This window comes from Ambystoma mexicanum, chromosome 2p (assembly GCF_040938575.1).
Source record: "Ambystoma mexicanum isolate Mex_15411 chromosome 2p, UKY_AmexF1_1, whole genome shotgun sequence".
Classification (NCBI taxonomy): Eukaryota; Metazoa; Chordata; class Amphibia; order Caudata; family Ambystomatidae; genus Ambystoma; species Ambystoma mexicanum.
The window spans coordinates 482,114,037-482,121,197 of NC_090923.1; positions in this window are offsets into that span (position 1 = coordinate 482,114,037).

Sequence of the window (7,161 nt, forward strand, 5' to 3'; positions counted from 1 at the left end):
TCTCAACCTTGTGACAGCTCAACCGGCAGTTAATTTTGCGACTTATTGATGGAAACATATTTCCCTTCTGTTTCCTTTCCCATGATGTGCCTACATGACGTCATGGGCCATGCTTCTTGACCCCTTCCGCTGAGACTGTGAGCATGACTAAACTGTGTATTCAATGAATGGGTGACCGGGTCCGGGGTCAGGTATTCCGACCTTGGAGGGCTTGGTATTTCCCCGTTCCAGGAACCCATCCCCATTCAAACCATTCAAACCTTTAACAATTTCAGAAGTTAGGCTATCACTTGGATACTAAATAAAACATAAAACAACAGCTTCTGATACCACTAACCGTTAGGTGATCGGCACATTCTACTGCTATGACCCAATGTATAATATGTATAATGTTTAATATGTATATATGTGCCACTGTAACCTTACCTTGAATGTTCAAACTGTATTCATGTACATAACTGTCTATACTATGCCTTGTAATTATAAAAATTAAAAAATTATTACTACGCGATAGCGCCCAATTACCTCCGGGTCAGGTGCGCGATATAAATAAATAAACAAACAAACAAACATTCCCATTCGAGCCCCCATAGGGCTCAATGGGAATGGAGAGCATGCTGACAATGGGCCTGTTAATGACGGGCCCGTTGTTAGCATGGTGGTCTGCTTGCGGGACCCGCTAAGGACACCTGGTAAAACCAGTCGTCCTTACCAGGTCTGTGAGCAAACCTCGTAATGCGGCGGTACGGGGGCAACGGGGCCGGCAGCTCTACCGGCCCCGTTAACCCCCTACCGCCAAGGTTGTAATGACCTCCTATGTGTTTTGTTCCTTCATTACTTCATATATTCCTTGATTTTTACAATCTGATTTTGACCACCTGTGTGTATCCTTGATGAAAAGTGCTTATACTATCTAATGCATTTGTTTGATTCCTTAGTGAATATTTTCCTACAGGGGTCAGTGTGTGTCTGCTGTCTGGGTGACTTTGGGCCTCATTACGAGGAGGGCGGTAAGAGCTTAACAGCGCTGGTAAAGGTGCCGGAACCGTTAACCCCTTACTGCCCCATTACGAGGTCTGCTCGTGGGACCCGCTCAGGATGCCTGGTTTTACCAGACGTCCTTAGCGGGTCCCGCGAGCTGCCCAGCATGGTAATAACGGGCCCGTCATTAACAGGCCTGTTGTTAGCATGCTCCCCATTCCCGTTGAGCCCTATGGGGGCTCAAATGGGAATGGGGATGGACCGGGTCCGGGTTCCCTGAATGGGGAAATACCGGGCCCTCCAAGGTCGGAATGGCCCTGTATTTCCCCATTCACAGAACCCGACCCGGTTCCCTGAATGAGCAAGCATCATTATGAGCTACCTCCAAACTCATAATGAGGCTTGTCTTTGGTTTTGCTTACTTGTGTATTCATGTCTGGTTAAGTCTAATATGTGCCTATATGTTACTTCTTGTTGACATCATTCTACATGACATAAAGTCTAAATCTAAGTGTGCTACTATCTATCTCACATCGATGGAAGATGGTGGTCCATGTGTTGTGCATGCTATCTGGGACTATGGCCTTTGGTGTGATCTCAGACTTGTGTTTTATAGATTTTCTTAGTTTATATTTTCTCTCACTGGTGGGACGGTGGGCATTAATCCCAACACTTTTGTACTCTTAAATCCTGGTACAACATTATTTATTTATTTTACATTTAAGCAAGCAACATTAATCAAAACGAGCATGGCAATTAGAATAAGAGAGCAACAGACTACAAATAAATGCACACTTGGGAGCATGGAGACAGCTATGGTATGGGTTTTCTGAGTGCCTGTGGATGTCATGTTTTGGGTAAGGTGGCACCTCAGGGCCATTTGCCCTCCCTGGCCACTGACCTATTTCGTGCAAAAAGGCTAGTTGTATTTATTGATTAAGTAAGCAGTTTCTGCAAAGCGATGTACATAAAGGGGTACAAAAATATGTAAGCAGGCAAATTATCGATATAAAATAGAATTAGAATATGGAAAGAAGGAAACATTTTTTAATTATGAATGAAAGCGAGAGGGGGTAGGAGAGGATGTACTATAGAGTGCTAAGGAATTCCAAAGTGTAGGCGGTAGGAGAGAGAATGAACAGAAGCGAGATTGGGCTCTGGGTGGTTTAGGGACTACAACTAGGAAGTGATTGTGGGAGCAAAGAGAAACATTAGGGACATAGAGAGTCAGTATTGCAGAAGGGTAAGGGTGGGCACGACTGTGTGTACATTTAAAGACAATACATAAGAAGCGAAAGAGTAATTGTAGTTCAAAAGAAAACCAGGAAAGGGAGCAGAGTGAAAGGGGAATAGATATATGGGTAGAAAGACACAAGAGGGTGAGAATTGAGACATTAAAGAAAGAGGATAGAATAATGGTTTTTTGCAAGTAAAAACAAACAATCATAGGATAAGGTAGAGCACGGTCCGCAGGAGAGGGAGAGCTTTTCCAGTGCCATTCAGTATGACGTAACAGCAGAGAGAAAGGAGATCAGGCTTTAGCCAGGGCTGAGGGGGTTAATGGGAAGGGCGTGTAGGGTGTATAGAAAATTATCATACGAGAGATAAGAAGACAGAAAGGGCTTTTCCTTAATCCCAGTACTGTATAATTGGTAGAAGACACTTACTTACATGCACGTTTGACAAGCACACCCACTTAAAGAATACTCTTCAGAATAAATATTCAACGCTTGTGTCCTAAGTGACTGAAATGTATGTTGCCCTATAGAAGACATAATTGTGCTTCAAATGGCACACTGCTTTTTGTGTGTTTTTACAGTTAAATTAAAATTGCATCTTTTTTCACTTATGAAACCTTTATAACCCTGGATTAATGTTCCTTCTAATGTGCACAATGCTGACCTCTTCATGGCACCATGGGTTAGGGCGATCTGCCAGAAACCAGTTGACAAGTCAAAGGTGCAGTGGTGTAGCCAGGGTTTCTTGACAGGGTGGTCCTGCACGCAGGTCTAAGGTCGGGGACCCCACACACTAAAGACGATTCAACAGAGCGTATATGGTAACTAGGTGAACGTTTTAGCTTTTTTAGATTATTAAATACTTTTTGGAAGTTAAAACTCAAAATAAAAAATAAAAAATAAAAAAAACTTCTATTTTACTAGAACCTAAAGTGACATAAGACCCAATAAAAACAAACAACAAAAGAAAAGCAGTGTCAAGGGGTATGTGCTTGTAAACTTTGTTTGACATGGGCATATGCATCTTGTTGTGTGAGACTTGACAAAAAATGTAAGTACTAGAAAATAAACAAGGAACTTTAAATCGAACAGAGCTGATTCAGTTGGTTGTCGTAGAAGATTATTTTGCTAACTAGGCCTCTGATTGGGTTTTGAGCCCAGATGCAGTTATTAGAGTGCCAGTCACTCATACATTCACACTTGCTCGGAAGACGTGGCTCATGTAATTGTTACTCCAGTGATCCATTTGCCACACATTGTTGGGTCACCTCAAGAGGCTACGCCCTCTTAATCATGGATATTGTAGGGCAATATCTAGAACGGTAGGAGTGAGGGGGTGTACAATGTAAAATGTCAAATTTAGGCAAGTGTTCCAGTCTCACTGCGCCAACAAAAAAGATACAGGAACTGCTTAAGTTGCAGAATTATTTAAGGAGAACATATGCAGCCTGACACGTCTTTCGAGCCGTCCTTGCTCTTCCTCTGGGGCTGAGCCAAATATAAAATATAATTGAATACAAATAAAGGTAAATTAAACCAAGTAATGCAGTTTGTAGATGTAATTAAGGCAATTGTCATGGTTGTCGGTCCAGGAAAAGTAGACACCCCTCAATCATAAGGCCATGTACTATATTGGCCGAAGACCAACCACCTCATGTGTTTAGTAATAGCAATATATAGCCATAAGCTTGACTAAAGTGCAGCCATTTTAAGGTGACTGAAATCGCCATTTTGTTTTCTCTCTAACGTTTGCTTTTTGCCTTCTGTTAAACTGCTTTGCTGAAATATTATTCTGCTCTACTAGTGCATAACGCAAGGCCGCGAGAGACATGTTGAAACAACGTAGCAACCCAGACAGAAATGCCCGGTCTCCTCCCTCGCATATCCTTGGAAGTAAGCAGCAAGGCAACCTAGACAGGCCACAGGTGCCAGTTAGTCTCGAAAACACAGTAGAAATGCTAGAAGCAAACATTAAATGACTTGAATTATGCTCTTCTTTGTGGCCCCCCTTTCCTGAGCCCTGTAGAGCCCTGGAGAGCAAGTTGACCCCCAGTACACGAATAGAAACTAGGAGATAGCAAGGCCTGGAATGTGTCTCTTCCCTGCACGCAGCTTGCTTGCAAGAACAGAAGCATTGTGTTCTTTTAAACAAAGACTTGTGTCTGTAGGCCCGCAAAAATTGCAAACTGTTGCTAAATGAATGTTCAAAGGTGTCATACTCGTCACCATTGTCAATCATCGTGCCCAATTCAAAGGAAATGTATTAGGGGCGGTATCGGATGTGTCACTACTGATTGTAAGATGCTTGCTTTGTATATATGTAACTGTTGTATGATTCTTTCTGCTCTTGCGTCCCCCGGGGTCTGGAAACACACGTCGCGGGGCGTGGGACCCAGTTGGCCAACTGAGACTATTTGCTTTGCAATAAACTCTAGATTTTGGGAATACAACCTCGTGTCTGGCGTACCAGTTCGTGTGCGGTGATTGTGCCTTGTTTCCATATGCGAGGGTCCCTCAGGAGCCCCTTCATGGTAAGGGCAGCCATGTCCAGTAGGGACAGAGGGTATGACAAAACCAACACCACAAATAAATCACCCATGAGTTAACACAGACATGAAAAATATAATTGTTCAACAACATCATTACATGTAAAGATACCATACATAAGGTTTCAGAAGAAACGCTGAGCCAGTGAAAAACAGTTAAAGGTGAACCAAATTGACAGATTGGGAACAGTGGGTTAGTGTATGTAAAAAGGAAAAATGTATTTTTTAAATACCATAGATATGGTGTATGCCAAATTCAGAAGGAGCAATGGTTGAAAGAGATCAATCCAACAAGTAGAAGCAGGAATAAGAGAAAAAGGAAACATCCAACAATTATATCCATATGAGACAGCAGTGTTTGAGATAATTAGGCAGTGGTGTTACCACTCATTGAGACAATTGATTGGTCATGTATAAATTAGGATTGGGTACCATTTATTCGAATAGGTCTGGTGTGATCGGTCGTATTGTTGTCTGATTTAACTGAAAATGTGCCAACATACATATGAAGTAAAGATTAAATTGACAGATATGTAGTAATGGCGATATGAGCAATATTGCATTTGTGATTACCTAATTCAGGTATAAAAGGTGCCTGTATAATGGCACGTACTTCTTATTCCTCGCAAATGCGGAATCCATATGGTTATATATTGAACTGTCGAAGATGAAGATGTGTGTTTGATCATTATGATGGTAACGGTTCCAAAGTAAAAGGGATGCCGGTTGCTCAGTGAAATGAGAAAGATAAACAAGGCGAATATTAGAAATGGGGTACGTCTCATCTATTGCATGCCATTAAGAGTCAGCGCTTAGCGAAACAACTGTTTGTGGGACGGGGTCTTAGGGACTGTGTATAATTCCTTACCCGGTGGTCTGCTGCAAGTGCGTCTAATCCCCACACGAGCGCCGGGCCGTCTGACTTGGTAATGTTCTCTCCTGAAGCTAGCTCGAAGCCGGCATTCCACAGGGCTACCTTTTGGAGACGCCATCTTGAGTGAGTGTTAGTGGTGCTTAGTCTGAATAGACGGCATATGGGGCCATTGTGAGATACATAACTTAAGGGAATGGTTTAGTGCACATTAAAAGTAAGTGCATAACATGTTAGACTTTGGAAAAAAGAAGAAAGAGCTTATTGCAATTTTGCCGGTTAGACAAATGAATTGTACATAACGAAATAATGATGTAGTATTCGCGAAAAGTAGAAAGAAAAAGCTGTACAGTCACCTATTCTGCGAGCAATTCATACCTAGATGGTGAATGGAATACACGTCTAACATAAAAGGACCTTCTTGATCCCGTAGTCTCCAATGACAAAGTAGACAGAGAGGCTCCTTTGGCATATGAATCAATATACCCATTGGTAATGTACTGAAGTACCTAATTGAATGATGAGCATGGTCATATTGGTACATTTGTTGCAAAGGCACAGACTGGCCTGTAGTGAATTGCAATTGGTCGAAGAAGATGAACAGGAGTTGTAAGGAACCAATTCAATCAATGTAAACTGATAAACTATAGAAAGACAGCTAATTCATGGTCGGAATTGAGTCAGCACTGGACATTCCTATATTAGCATATAAGTCTGGCTTCTGCGCAGTGTTAATGTTAGCTTCCCCCCCCCCCCCCCGGGGCAAAGTGGCTTTGGCCAGACCCGCAAATCTGATATTCTGTTGGAGATCCATTTGATGAAATTTCTGCCAGTGGCTGGCTAATAGATATTTGGCATCCTGACTTGCTATGGTAGACAAATGTTCTCTGATTCGAATCTTGAGGGGTCTGATTGTACTGCCAATGTATTTCTTGTTACATACACAGATGATACAGTACACAGTGAAATTGGTGTTGCAGTTGATAAATGAATCAATTCTATATGATTGTCCTGGATTAAATAGGACACTTTTGGTTTCAAAAGCATAAGGGCACATTGAACAGCTGCTGCATTTATGAAAGCCTTTCAACTGGTCTTTTTTTAACCATGTTGATTGGCGTTCTGTGTTACACATGAAAGAGGGACTGAGTATATTCTTAATGGTGATCCCTTTACTGAAAGTAAAATTCAGATAGGGGTCAACCCATTTAGCAATATCCACTTCCAGGTGTAGTAAGTGCAATGTTTTTTCATAATAGTGTGGAGTCAATGACGGTCCGTATTGTATCTGGTAATGAGTCTTATCTTGGTAGTGCTTGTAGCTCCAATTTTTGGTTGCAATAATGCATCTCTCCTGAGTTTGCTGACTTTTTTGGCTGTGGCTTCACAATGTTTACTATTATATCCTCTTTGGATGAATCTGTCTTGAATAGGTCTGCTTTCAGTTTTGAAGTCTTGAGGTAATGAACAGTTCCGTCGGGCTCTGATGAGTTATCCCTTAGGGATGTTGGAAATGACTTGTTTC